General features: G+C 45.6%; 1 protein-coding gene across 2 annotated transcripts in view; it reads left to right on the top strand.

The window, feature by feature from the left end:
• Positions 1-11580: 11580 nt before the first annotated feature.
• PTPN14 (protein tyrosine phosphatase non-receptor type 14) overlaps positions 11581-15150 on the top strand; it is a 167795-nt gene continuing 164225 nt past the window's right edge. The window contains exon 1 of one of the 2 annotated variants that reach the window (XM_058539846.1): positions 11581-12120. The gene's annotated coding sequence lies outside the window, so the exon portion shown is untranslated. The remainder of the gene's footprint in view (positions 12121-15150) is intronic. The other variant, XM_058539845.1, reaches the window with a different exon arrangement.

The raw sequence follows: 15150 nt of genomic DNA, 5'->3' as shown, positions 1-15150 counted from the left end.
TTGGTTCCAAAGGTGACTAATTAGTTCTTTTAATTGTACCATTATGTACTTATGGATTTCAACACAGTTGAAATGTTATAACTAATTGCTGTTATTATCCTTATTGATGCTAAAATTGGCCCTCTTTAGGCACCAAGAGTCTCTTGAAGGTGGTCCCTGAGTCCTTTGGTTATGACCCTAGTGTTCTTTGATAGCTTTCTTGCACGTTTCTTTCCTCAGACCTGGAGTCCGTCATTTCTCTAAGAAGCCCCGGTTCTGCTTAGTGGGAAACATTTGGAAGGAAATAAATTTTCTAGTTGCATGGATAATTTGACCTGATTGGCTTTCAGCAAACCCTGAGTGTAGTATAGGCATTAAAAGCACAAGATTTAGAGTCAAAAAGACCAGGGTTTGAATCCTAGCTCCATCACTTACCAGGCTGGTGATCTTGGAAAACTTACAAGCATCTGGTTTGGGGCAAGACAGCAAAGCAGCACAGACTGAGTGTTCTCTCCTGGAGAGATGCCACAGGAGATGATGGACATCAGGGCTGTGCTCAGCAGCCAGCAGCAGAAACCCTGGGGTGGATAGAATTGATTTGGTCCACTGGCAGGGAAACTGGCCAGGGGTGGGGAGGGCCTGGGGTCACAAATAGGGTCCAGATTTGGGGGAAGTGTTTCAGTTCTGCCCTTTCCTTGTCCCCATATTGCCCTAGGCAGATTTCCCCCTTCATTTTGGGACTTTGGAGGCACGATATCAGAGTACAGCTAAAAGCAGTGGGGTAACTTCAAGGCAGAGCTCTGGCCTGGTATGCTCATGAGCAGATGGCAATGATGTAGCTGGTCTGACCAGTCCCTGAGAATCACCCCTCCACACACAGACATCCCTGCTCTCATCCCGCTGTGGGCATCCGCTTATAATACAGAGTGGCTGCCTCCAATAAAAGATTATTCAGAAGTGCTTTGGAGACCAGTTAAGCACAATACTGTGCCTCTCCCACAAATGCACACAACCCACATACACCAACTCACCTGGAGAAACACAAGCTTGCTAGACTTCTACCCCTCCCCACAGATGCATTTTACTAAGCAAGGCAGCTAATGGTCCCAAAGGAACAAGGATGAACTCAGAGGACAAATGCTGAGAACCGTAAGTTTGAGGAACAACAAACTGAACAACCTATACCAGAGAACGCAGAACTCATGGCAAATGGAAAAAGAATTTAAAACCAGAGTAATAAATATGCTTGAAGACAGAGAAGATACTGGAAACAGGAAGTGAGAATAAGCAGTTCAGTAAAAGAATTAGAAATGTTAAGAATGAATCCTGCCAGACAGAGAAAGACTGCATGGTATCACTTACGTGGGGAATGGAAAAAAAAAAAGTAGAAGTCATAGAAACAGAGAGCAGAAAAGTGGTTGCCAGCAGCTAGGGGGTGGGGGAAGTGGGGAGAGGTTGGTAGAAGGATACAAACTTCCAGTTATAAGATGAATAAGGTCTGAGATCTGATATATAACATGGTGAATACAGTTGATAACAATGTATTGTACAATTGAAATTTGCTAAGATGGTAGAACTTAAATGTTCTCACCAAATTAAAAAAAAAAGTAAATATATGAGATGATGGGTGTGTTAACTCGATGGGGGGAATCCTTTCACTGATATACATGATATACATATACTGATATGTATATCAAATCATCACATGGTACTCGTTAAATATCTTACAACTTTATTTGTCAATTATACCTCAATAAAGCTGAAAAAAGTAAAGTTAAATTTTAAAAATTAAGAAAAAATCCTCTAGTTATTGAATAAAGAATCCAATGGATTGCTTAAATAATCTAAGTGTCTAGTAAATATATGAGCTGTAAGATTAGGTTGAGGAGTTCCCCCAGGAGGCATCAGGGAAGGATAAGGAAAAAGAATGGAAAAAAGAGAGAAAAGAAATTTGGAGAATCAGGTAAGTGTCAAAGTCTGTTTATTAGGGACACCAAAAGAAAAAAAAAGGAAATGGAAGGAGGCCAATAGTTCAATAATAGTGACAAAGAATTTCCCAATGTCACACTGCTGGTAAATGGCAAAGCCAGGTGATCAGCCCAGGCCATCTTAACTATTATTTACTGGCTTAGATCTACTATATCAGATGCCAGTCCTGAGGAGGAGAATTAAGTTAAAAATAGGACATAAATGGGGGGAAATTATAAAATAAGCAGAAGTGAGGCAGTGTATGAACTGAGGAAGACAGTGTATTAGGAGTGGGGATAAGTCTAGATGTTTCAGTTAGATGAGGTCCTTAAAAACAAACATCAAAACACCCAAAACACAGAAACTACAATCTAAAAATAACAACAAAAACAGACAATTTACTTCATCTCTAATCCTCAATTTCTTCATCTATAAATGGGAGAGTGTAACTCCTATCTCATAGGGTTGTTGTAAAGATTAACTAACATGATACATGTAGAATTCTGAGCACAGGAAAATAACTACATATACTCACATAAAAATAATGAAGTTTTTATTTATTCAAACGTTCGATAAATATTTGTTGTGGATCGTCTATGCACCAGGCAGTGGAATACAATGGTGAACAGAACAGACACCAGCCGGCCCCGTCACTTAGAGGTTAAGTGCATGCTCTCCGCTACTGGCGGCCCGGGTTTGGATCCCTGGCGCGCACCGGCGCACCGCTTCTCCGGCCATGCTGAGGCCACGTCCCACATACAGCAACTAGAAGGATGTGCAACTATGACATACAACTATCTACTGGGGCTTTGGGGGAAAAAAAAAGGAGAAGGATTGGCAATAGATGTTAGCTCAGAGCCAGTCTTCCTCAGCAAAAAGAGGAGGATTAGCATGGATGTTAGCTAAGGGCTGATCTTCCTCAAAAAAAAAAAAAAAAGGAACAGACAAAAATCTCTACTGTGATGGAGCTTCTGGAGTGGATGGAGGGGAGAGAGGCAATGAACAAATAAACATAAAAAGGTAATATAATGTGAGGTCATGTGAGTACCACCAAGGAAATCAGACAGGGTAAAGGAATAGGGAATGGAGTATGAGGAGGTGCTATTTTGACAGGATGGTTGGGAAAGGTCTGTCCGAGGAATGAAGTGAGTGAACAAGCCAGGAAACATCTAGAGAAGTGGAGTTCTCGGTGGAGGGAATAGCAAGTGCGTAGATCCTGAGGTGGGAGTATACTTGGTACGTATGTTCAAGGAATGGCAGAATGCCGGTATCATGGGGACAAGGTCAACCAGGGAAGAGTAGTTGGAAATTAGATCAGAGAGCTAGCCAGTGGCCAGATCATTTGGGTCATCATCTGTCACTAAAAATTCAATTTCTCTTTCACCACTTGAAAATTTTGTCTTTGTACAGCCCACGACATCAGAGTTGCCGATCATGGAGGGAAGCCCAGCGTGTGCCTTCTTACGTTAGTGAATTCTTGCTAGCCTCTAAGATTTAGTATGTCAGAAGATATCTCTGCCTCCTGGTTGTAGCAGAAGACACCTCAAAATGGAGCTTCCTGGGCAATTTGCCTTTTCCTTTCTGGCCACAGGAAGTATCTTTCGATCCTCAGTGGTCATTCCAAACCAGTCCTGTAATTGTCCTTGTCCAGGTCCGTGGGAATTACTCAGAAATGTTTGAAGTCACAGACCCAGTCACAGTCTGAGTCACCCCTCATTCTAGGCGAGGCAGCCAGGTCTTAGGGGAGGTTTTGATTTAGTGCTGCTGGATTCTCTTCCACAGCCCTACTCATGCCTGCGGGTAACCCTATCTCACCCCTGCAGGCTGGGGTGTCCGTGTTCTTTAGAAAGGCATTCCAAACACCACCTGATCCTTCCCTCCCCCAGCGAAGGTTGTTCCTTGTCATTAATCAGAGCCGAAGATTCCTTTCATGTCCATCCCTCTCAGAGAGGTGTTCTGGCTACAGCTGCCCATGTCAGAAACAAATGCACCCCGTTCTTGTTTTACTTTCCAGTCATCTCTGAATTTGTAATGCGTCTGGAAGTCTATCCAGTTTTTACCTCCATCAATCTGGTAGCACCTTTTGCATTATTATTTGTCGACAACTTCACCTAGGTGTTTAAATTACATTAAAAAAATAAGCCCAGAACCAAGGAGATGAGGGAAAAACAAACTAATGAATTGCCACCTGTTGGGGCTTTATTAAATTGTGGCATCTAAGACTACTAGAAGAAGAGTCAGGGGTCCATAAGATTGGAATCCAGCTTTCTCAGGCTGGATATAGTGTCAGAGGTTCAGTGCAGCTGCAAATATTAGCAAACACAGACAGTGTCAGACAGAGGGCTATATCTGGACTGCCTCCTTCATTCTGAACACCATCCTTATGAAAAGGTAAAGACAGACCACCCTCGGCTCCAAATATTTTTCTTCTGAGGTTGGTGGGAAAGGACTGAAAAATGTACATAATGAAGAGGGGGATCTGTTGACTTTTTACTCAGAAATGTCCTGGCTGACTTGACTTCTTATAATAGTGTGCTTAGCCATCACTTTCTTGATCTCCTATGAAAATGATTTTAAGATTCCACTCAGAATTTCTCTATTTCAGCTATTCTTAGCAACCTGGCACCTATTCTCACTATCACGCCACAAAATGGCCACAGGCAGATATTTTGGAGATTAGATGAGGATAATTACAGCTATCCTTGACCTGCGCTCATGCAACTCCATGAGGGTATTGATGGCTCCTTGGCCAGTCACGGTACATTCTATAACTGTGTACCTTCCTAAGAGCTGGTCTAGGAAGGGATACAAATAGGATGAAGAAGAGTTTAGCTCAGTCCATGGATGAGAGATTCCTAACTAACTATTCTTAGAAAGTAGGGTATTTCTGACCTTTTGAGATTGATGTCATGAACAGAAACGACTCCACACTCCCAGGAAGTGTGACTTCATGCCAGTCAAAGGCAACCTCCCATGTGCTAGAAGGACCATGGACTCAACTTGCCATTTCTTGGACTTCACACAGCTAATAGGTGAGGACAGTAACTCAAAGGAATCTTGGGAGCTAACGAAATAAATAGTAGTAAGGTATTAAATTTCTTGGAAAGGATTTGCTCTCTGATCCTATAGCAGCAGCTTCCATTCCCCTTTTCACTGAGTGTACTCAGAAAAACATGGGAAATGGATTTAAAATAATTGGATATACATACTCTAGATATGTCTTCTCATTAGCACAGTTTAACATTAGCCAGGTAGAGCTGTGCCCTGGTAAACTACTGTAATGGGGAATTTTGACCACCCTCTCTCTCCTGCTGATGTTTTCATTTCCCGTTTTTACCATACAATTTTGGCCACCACCTAACCATATTCCTGACATACAGTGGTGCTCAATAAACTTGGCAGCAACATGATGGATTAGAAAGGACATGAACTTGCGAATTAGAAAGATCCAAGTTTGAATCTTGGTTCTACCCTTTACTTAGGTACTTAATGTCTAGTACATGTCTAAGCACAAGGTACTTAATGTCTTGAGGTCTCAGTTTATTTCTCTGTTAAACAATAACAAACACTAATCTCAATGTATTTGTCTGCTCTGGCTTCCATATCAAAATACTACAGACTGTGTGGCTTAAACAACAGAAGTTTATTTTCCACACAGTTCTGGAGGCTGGAAGTCCAAATTAAGGTACTGTCAGGTTTGGTTTCTGGTAAGACCTCTCTCCTTGGCTTGCAGATGGGCTCCTTCTCCCTGTGTCCTCACACGGCCTTTTCTTTGTGTACATTCATACAGAGAGAAAGAGCTCTGGTGTCTACTCCTCTTCTTGTGAAGACACCAGTCCTATTGGATTAGAGTCTCACCCTTAGGACCTCATTTTGACCTTAATTATCTCCATAAAGTCCTTATCTCTAAATATAGCCATATTGTGGGTTAGGATTTCAACTTATGCATTTTGGAGGGACACAATTCAGTGCAGAATACTCAGAACATTCAGTCCAGAACCCTCTAGATTACTTCAGATTATGTATATACAGGACCTAGCCTTGGTCCTAGAGCACAGCAAGTGCTCGATGGATATTGGGCCCTCACCTCTTCTCACCTCCTTAGTGGGTCACTTTCTTCTCTGCATATGAGAAGCCAGATTTGGCCCTTTGCATAGATGGTGTAGACAGTTACAGAGAGTGAATGGAGGGATTCTCAAGACTTCATTTTGGTAAAAAATTTCTCCCTTCCTTATTGGTGTGGTTTCAGATGCCCCCTGGGCCACTGTCTCCTTTCTGAGAACTCTCCTTCCCACCCAAAGGGCTAGACCCAGCCAAAGCAGCCTGTTTCTTCTCCAAGACCCTAGATTGACAACTCAAACCATAGGCCTTCTCTTGGGAATTGGATTTGAGATTCAGTCCCTGCCAAAGGCGAGAAATCCAGTTTGCAGAGACAGAATGAACTTGATGATAATATTAATAGGTAACATATTGAGAGCTCGGTGGGTACCAGGTACTGTTCTAAGGGTTTTTCACATATTCACTCACTTAATCATTACTACAACCCCAGGATGTAGATATGTTCATCATTCCCCATTTTACAAGTGAAGAAATTCAGGTGCGAGAGCTTTAGTACTTTGCACAGGCTCATATAGTTATTAAGCGTGGATATGGGTAAACACAGCGGATGGCTCCAGCCAGAGGGAGAAAAGTACAATCCCCTCCTGCTTCTCTGGCCCCATCCTTCTCTCCCTCGTAGACTCCATGACATGTTCCAGTATACTGCCAATATATCCCATTTTTGCTTGAACAATTTGAAGTGGGGTTTTGTTCTTTGTAAGCTGAAGGAACCTATACTAAGACAATTGATCCTACCAGATCTGTCGCACCCAATATTAAGAGTATATTTTTGAGCTTAACAACCATATGTAAATGACTATAGTGTTTTTTTTTTAATGACTTTATTTCATTACAAAGTTTAAAATGGTTTAAATCAAAATGAAGAAGCCCTCCAGAAGAGATTTCAGGGGTAGTAAAAGCCTCCTTTTCTGGATAATAGATGGTTTTCAGCAGTAAGGGGTGGGTAAACTCTTCATTGGCGGTGTGCTCCACACAGGATCTGGTGATGATTGGATGTGTGTGTGCACACGTCAGTGTGAGGGGGATAAGTTGTGTGTTCCTATCAAGCCTGGAAAAGCTGGAAGGCAAGGTTGGGGCTAAGAGAGATGGGAAAAGTCAGGAAGCTGAGCCAGGTGAATATGATGAGGAAGCTTATATCTTTAAGATATGATCCAAAGGGAATTTGCAACCTAAGGTGAAATTAGTAGAGAATGATAAAAAAATACATTGAAATTGGCAGGATACTTAATTGTGCCTGGGTTTTATTTCTTTTAAATCTTGCTGAAAGTACCAATAATGTATGCGAATTATCCTTTCTCGATAAATATATATTGATTAATATATATTGCTGTCAAATGGAATTTTTAAAGAGTAAACAGTTGGCTGAATATTGCACAGTTTCACTGGAAAAACTAGTCATCTGCCTAGAGTGAGTCTGCCTGATGTACATGGCTCTGATTGATATCATTGCCCACGTGGTCAACCACAGTTGCCAGAGGAGCTGGCACAGCGTCCCAGGAGGACAGATTCATCTTTCTCCTCCCTGCTTGAAAAAATACAACCTAAAAATCTTTGGCATTCTTTCCAGAAGGAAGTAACAAGGAAATAATTCACTTGTGGCCTCGGTTGACAAGCACAGATCTGGGGGCCCTCTCTCCTTTGACTCAGGTCAGAGGGTAGTCCCTTTGGAAGGCAGGGATCCTTTTCCTGAGAGATGGATAAAGGAAAGAGAAATGAAATGGAGAGGTAATGTGGTGACCAGAGGCTTGGTGGCCAGGGATGGGGGTGCATCAGGAATGACAGTTGAGACATCAGGAAAGATGATGCATAAAAGGGTGCAGGTATGGAAGGCCTCCAAAGGAGGCTGGAGAGCAAATCCAAATAAACATCGCGCACCTTCACTTTATCGATGCCTCTACAAAAGTCTCCTATTATTCTGTTTGACCAATGTTTGAGAACAGTGACTTCTTGGCTTAGCCAACCCGGGGAAAGGCTGAGCTTTGGACGGCCCCTTCCCTTCCCAAACTGAAAAACCTCTAAGATGTAACCAGGAGAGAAGAAGGGCTCAGTCTTCTGTGTCAGAAATGATTCCTCCAAAGCAGATACCATGAGGCTATCTCTAAGGGGAGAACTCATAACATCATGGCCACCCTCTGCACAGCTCTGGGGATGCCATTCACACTGTCAACTACTTTAGCTCCTGGAGCTGTGTTGTGAACTGTGTGTGTGGCTTTACGCAGTAGCTCTGCATAATCACATAGCTTTAAAAAAATCAGTAGATAACAAGCTCATATTCCATGCAACTTCCTATCTTGTTTTTGTTAGTAAGAAGCTCTTAAGACTACCATTAAAGCACTCTTAGATGCGCTGTTCCAAAATGTTCTCTTCCTTTCTTTGTTACTTAATATTCTTTGCAGGTGTTAATAATCTAGGCTTATTTTTTCATATTTTTGCTGTAAGTGGTTCTGAATCGGAGAGGGCCAGGCATAACAGAATTGCTTGGGAAATGTTTTCAAAGTATACTTGCCCAATATATCAACAAGAGACTGGATAAGCAAATTGGGACACACACCCACGTACACACACCCACACTACGTAATTCCATTTATATGACATTTGAGAACTAGCAAAAGTAACCTATGGTGATAGAAGTCTGCCTGGAGGGGTGATATTGACTGAAGTCACACAAGGGAAATTCCTGTGGTGATGGACATTTTCTATGTCTTGATCTGGATGGTGGTCACATGGATGTATCCATATGTAAACTTAATATTTGTGCTTTTTATTGAAAGTGAATTATATCTCAAAAAAATACTGTCGAAAAATATTATACACACACACACACACACATATACACCAACCCGTTTCTACCCTAGACCCAGAGAATAAGATGAATAAGAAATGGTGAGCAGGGATGAAGAAAGGGTGTGTATTTTGAAAAAGATCCCCATTTCTCCTTCCTTCCATTACCATTAACTGCCAAATATCCTTTTTGGAATTGGAATTAGGCTGGGGATAAAAACAAAAAAATATATATATGACTTTTAAATTTGTAGAAGGCCCCTGGAGATCATCAGAGTTTCCCTAAGACAGTCTGCTTACTTTTCAGTTTGCTTTGATGGGGGAACTTGTTTTGTTTGCCGTCAGTGAGTTCTGAAGGTATAAAAAGGTTTTGAAGGTATAAAAAGAAATTAACGTGAGGAACATATTGGGGGTGGGAGGAGTCATAGAGGCCCATGAGATTCTGCTTGGCATCCTGTATTTATAGTTTGAATCAGGCTTTGAACAAGTTGCAATCTTTTGGGGGGACATTTAATACTGACAAGTTCCTAAAACTACAAAGTTTTAAAGTAAACGTGTAGGGATGTATTTGGGGCTTATCTTATTAACCAAACTCCTGTTCACCCTGATGCATATTAAGGCGCCTTGAGTGTGATGCAGACTTAGGAAATGGGCTGCTTTTTTCTTTTTTGAAAGAAGTTGTGACATCCTGGCTTTATCACTTAGCTTCCTACAGAGATATGCCATCTGCCTGGAGGAGTATATCTTCAACCAAAATCAGAGCTGGGAAAGTCCTCAGAGATGAACAAATTCAACCAAGCTCTGACCTCCATGTCACACTCCACTTAAAAAATCAACTCAGGCGTAGAGGTGAAGTGGCTTGCTCAGGGTCACAGGGCTGGTCAGAGACAGAACCAGAACCCTGTGTCTGCATGCAAGTCCTTTGCTCCTTCTTCTGCCCCGCAAGGGTCTTAGCATGTTGTCCTCAGAGTTTGGTGATATGTGATTTTAGAGCACAATACACAAATGCCACTTCCTTTCCTTGAAGACTCCAAGAGGCCTCCCATCTCACAGAAAAGAGCAGGAGCCTGGGTTTTATCTCAAGAGCCTGCAGGTACTTCTGTATCTTGAATCTTAATCCTGTTTTGGTCAAAATTCAGAGACTAAGAGCTTGCATTTTGGGGCTAGATAGACTAGGGTCCATTATCGTATTTTCCTAGCTGTGTGACCCTTAGTGAGATAGCTAATTTCTTCATGCCTCACTTTCCTCATCTAGGAAATGGGGATAATTCAGGAGCACATAGAGTGCTTTACCAGGCTTCCAGGACCAGTAAGGCATTCCCTAATTTTCTTTGGAAGTCCAGCAAGTCCATATTGAAGCTAAACGGCTAGTTCTTTGAAAGTTTGAGAAACTGATCTTAATTCCTTCAGCCTTTTGCCTCCATCCCTTTGGGGTCTTTTCTATTTCTTTATAGTTCCAGAGATTGGCAAATGCTCAGAGAAGTCAGTCCCCACAAATCTGTACCTAATGGGTACAACAGCGTTTGCTCTTTGGATTCCCATTCTCTTCCCCAAGAGGCCCAGAATTTTTGTATAAGTTATGGGACACTGAAGTAATATGGAACAATATTTTCTGTGACAATGACTTCAAGGACCCTTTTCAACCTAACAAAGGTTGAAAGGGCTGGGCTTGAGTCCTGGTAAGATAACAGACTCCTAAAACTGTTTTTAGCAATGCAAAGGACGACAGAAATGTAAGCAAACCCTTTAATTTTACAGGTACAGAAGCCAAGGCTTTCGGGGGCTGGGATACTCCTCAGCCATCCAATCGGTCACCAGCAGGGCAGGGCATAAAACATAGGTTCCCACTCCTGGCTCCGTGCTTTTTCCATCATACCAGCTGCGTCTCATTAACCCCACCTCTGAAAGTACTAAGAAAGTTCCCTCCCAGTGCCTACCGAGGCAGGGTGGGGCGATTCTGTGGCATGGAACGAACCTGGAAAACCACATATTCCAACTCCCAGCATAAACTGCTTTTGAGACTCCAGGAGGGGTGGTGGGGCGGGGGTGGGGGTGGGGGGATTAAGACACCAGGTCCGATACCCTGAGGTTCCGGGTGTCCCGGAGAGAGAACTCTGAGACAGGCTGCTCCGTGAAGCCACCTTACTTTTTCCTGGTCTCTTTCCCTGTGCAGTGGCTGCATGGGGGACGTCCTGCTTGGAGGGTTCCCCAAAGTAAGATGGACTGTCCTTGCTCTAGGTCGGAGGGGGCAAGTTCCTACCGCTGCCCAGCCTCTGCGGTTTTCGGAGGTCTAGGTGGGATTTTTCCTGCTTTCCGCCCCCGCCGGAGCGCCGCTAGGTTGGGTCGGCTGTGGTCACTCGTCTTTCTCCACTCCCACGTCTCTTACTCTAGGGAGTTTCAGCCCGTTCTTCCTCCTCAGCCCTCACCTTTGAAAACAGTTTCCAAAGCGTCCACGTTAAAAGTGCGCGGCTTCTCCGGGGCCTGCAGAAGGAGCTCCTGCAGCCCGGCATTCCTCGGATTCCAGCGCTGTGACGTCACCAAGGACGGCGCGCCTCCCGCTCTGCAGCTCCGGCTCCACGTTTCCGCGCTCCCCGCGCAGACGCTCTCCCCGCCCGCGCCCGCCCGCCGCGCCCCCGCCGCGCGCCCTCCCGGGCCGCATTCCTCCCCGGCCGCGCGCCCCGCGTTCCCGGCGCTCCCTCCGCCTCCCGGCCCCCCAGCGCCGCCGAGCCCGGCCCGGGGGTGGGGGAGCCGCGGCCGCCGGCGCCTGCTCCGTCCCCTCCCACTCGCACGGCCCCTTCCTCCCTCCTCTCACGGCTGCTCGCATTTCCTGCCGCCCTGGCTCTCCCGGCCCCTAAAAGTTCTTCCCAACTTTCTCTCCCCCGAGCGGGCGCAGTCGGGGGCAGGTTGCTGCGCTCCTCCTCGCTCAGCTGCCTGCCCTCCCGGCTTAGGTCCTCGGGGAGCAGCAGACACAAAGTGGCCGCTGGCGGTCCTTCCTCTCCCACCTCACCCATCCTCCTCTCCCCGGCCCCCTCCGGCGGGACACCCCGTGCCTAGGTGGTTCTGCTTTTCTCCTCCGTGCGCCCCTGCGCCGACTCTCGCGCCGGGATCGCGGAGGAAACCTCCCTCCCCTTTCGCCTCGGCCGGCTCCTTCCCTCTGCCCCTCCTCCGCCAGCCACTGGAGTCAATTCCTTGGGGAATTGGGGCTCCGCTGCCGCCGCGGAGGACAGCCTTTCCGCGCGGGACCCCAGGGCACCGCCGGGGCCATGTAAGCAGGTAAGCGCCGTGTGCGGCGGGGGAGTCTGGCCCGAGGTTGGGGGCCGCCTCGCGCTCCGGGCGCCTTGCCGATGACTTGGGCAAACGCTGCCAACACCAACTTGCAATCGGCGGCCCGGGACGCCGGGCAGGGCAGCGGGGGCGCGAGGTGGCCGGGCCGCAGGAGTTTTAAGTCGCGGTGGGAGCCGCCCGCTGTGGGGCGCGCAGCTTGTCTAGGGAGTGAAGGTGGAAGGTGAGCGTTGTCTGGAGAGTTTGCGGTTAAACCGACACCCTCGCCCCCTCCTCCCCATTTCCCTTCGGCTTTTTGGGAACGAGAGAGGGCCTGGAAGGGCAGCTGGAAATACCCAGGCGGTTGGGGCTGGAGGATGAAAGGAACGACGTTGCCGTCTCTCCAGCGGGAGAGGGACTCTCTCCCCGACCCTCTTCTGCCCCCCAAAGGGACAGGATCTCTGGAGGGAGAGGAGTTTTCATGCCGTGCCACTAGGCCCCAGCTGGGTCACCAAACTCGTGGGCGTCTTGCCTCTTACTTGGGTGGTCGGGCTGGCTCATAGGGAAAACCTGTGGCCACACAATTTCAGAACAGGTCTCCACCTCCAACTTCCAAAGTTCTGAGTATTAACAAGTTCTGAGGGTGTTGTTAATACTCTCTCCCCTTTCTCCCTGGCATGACCCCTGCATCTGGGTTTTGCCTAATTGTAAGTGGGTTTTGCACCTTTTTGAGGGAGCAGTGAGCTAGTGCTGCAGCTGCCTCCCACTCCCTTCCACTTCCTTCAGTTCCCCACCCCGGTCCCCAACCCCACCTACAATTTAAGGAGGTTGTGGGGTTTCGGCTTCCGGCTGTCGAGGGACTGACTGTTGGAGGCTCTTTGTGAAAGTGAGGAATCTCTAGATTGCAGGCTGCTTATGCTGTTACAGGGTTTCTTAAAATGGATTAGTTCACTCATTCATTCAACAAACCTAGTATTGAGCTTCTACTCTATGTTAGGAACAGGGGATACAAAGATGCTGAAACAAGATCTAACTGTAGCCTCCTGGAAGAAACTCAAAGGCTGATCAAGAATTACAGTGTAGTGAGAGAGGGGTTCTGTGAGAGCCAGGGAAGGCTTGGTCCTGGAGGTGAGCGGGTGAGGGGTGCACTGAGCTTAGAGGGTTGAGGTGGTACTCACCTGGAGGAGTGACTAGGAGAGTGTATTCCAGGTGGAGGAAACAGCTTGTGCAAAGTGCAAGTCATCCAAAAATGAGTATAAAAAGATCATACCTAACTCTCTGGGGGCCAGAGGGGGTTTTACGGCCAGGTTGGTGCAGGGATAGCATTGTTGTTAAAATCTTCTTTAATATCGGAAATTAAACTGAAAGCACGTTACCCACTTACGGGAACCAGGTAGCTTCCAGAGGAGTACAAGTCTCTCTTTTTGGACACACCTCCATGCCTGATGCTGTTTCTACAACAGGCAGCAGTTGTGCGACCATCTAAACTTTAATTGGCACTAATTGGTCCATGCCTGGTTTCATTAGAATGGTATTGATTCCCTTTTAAAGAGCCACGTGACAGCAATAGGTGGTCATACTGCAATAGGTGGTCATACTACAGCATGACAGAACCTTGTATTAAAGTTACTGTATCTTTTGGTGATGGGGTTAAAAGCTTGTGCCATGGAAATGATAGCCTTGATGAGTGTGAGCTGAACAGCATGTTGCTCTTTTGCCTAATCTGAATGGGTGGCCGTGATGTGCAGAAAGGGTTCATGTATGTGTCACTGTGTTCCTTATAGTATCCTCTACTTTTAAAAGTCATTCTTGCTTCAGTACGGTGGTAAGGGCTACTTTTCCTTCCTCTGAAACTTTATAAAATCTGAATATCTTCAAGCAGGTTGTTGTAGCTTAATGGTCCAGGATTTAGCAATTCTGCCTAAAAAGTTCTTTAAAAGTTCTTTATAGAGCAGTAGTATTCTGTACATGGTTAGTCTTTCAAGGGCACCTCTTCACGGGGCTGAAGTGGCGTTGTAGTATTATTCATAGTGGATGAGTCCCGGCTGAGATGGCAGAGGTCCAGCTTTCGGTGACCTCAGTACTTCAGAGTGGGAAGAACACACTGACTTCCTACACTTTTGGGTGTTTATCCAAGCCCCTCTGCAAACACCTTCGCTTATCTCAAGAATAGCCCCTTGACGGGAGTTTTCCTGAAGGCATAGGAGCTGCATGAGAGAAATGGCTGAAGAGAAGCTCTTTCTTGCTAATCCAGGTACCTACCCAGCTTCTGTCATTGGCTTAAACACATAGTTATTAGTAACACTTTAGTGATTCAGGTTTGTGCATACTGTGTGGCATGGACAGCTATCATGGAAAGCACAGTTAGACTATTTTCATATGGAAGAATCTAAAGAATTCAAAGAAAAATCAGAATTTTTAGGAGAATTCTTGTCCTGAATGGGTGGGCCAGGAGTCAAGAACTATGAGGACTTTTTTTTTTCCCCAGGGAAGCAAATGTAACTCTTTGATTGCACATTGTCCTACCTGGCTTCCATAATCTTGTCTTTTTTCACCTACTGTGCTGCATTTGAATTTCTTTCCTTAGTCATCAAGTGCTGTGTATTTTTTGAACTCATTCAAAACCTCAGAACAGTGCTACGCACTTTGTGAGAGAGAAGGCGGGGAGAGAGAGAAGATGAAATAATCAGCCAGTTATTGTTGCTTGTGCTGATTAGAAGAGAAGGAGGGTAAACAAGTTTTGGTGGAGACGAGGTTAAAATTGATGTCTAAAATAAGATTTTGTGGGGGCTGGCCCAGTGGCATAGTGGTTAAGTTTGGCACACTCCACTTCGGTGGCCTGGGTTCGCGGGTTTGGATCCCAGGTGCAGACCTACTCCACTCACCAGCCATGCTGTGGTGGTGACCCACATGCAAAATAAAGGAAGATTGGCACAGATGTTAGCTCAGGGCTAATCTTCCTCAAGCAAAAAGAGGAAGGTTGGCAACAGATGTTAGCCTAGGGCGACTCTTCCACAGCAAAAAAAAAAAAAAAAAGACTTT

This window comes from Diceros bicornis, chromosome 4 (genome assembly GCF_020826845.1).
Source record: "Diceros bicornis minor isolate mBicDic1 chromosome 4, mDicBic1.mat.cur, whole genome shotgun sequence".
Classification (NCBI taxonomy): Eukaryota; Metazoa; Chordata; class Mammalia; order Perissodactyla; family Rhinocerotidae; genus Diceros; species Diceros bicornis.
Note: the sequence above shows the minus strand (reverse complement) of the source record. Positions and strands in the feature narration are given on the sequence as shown.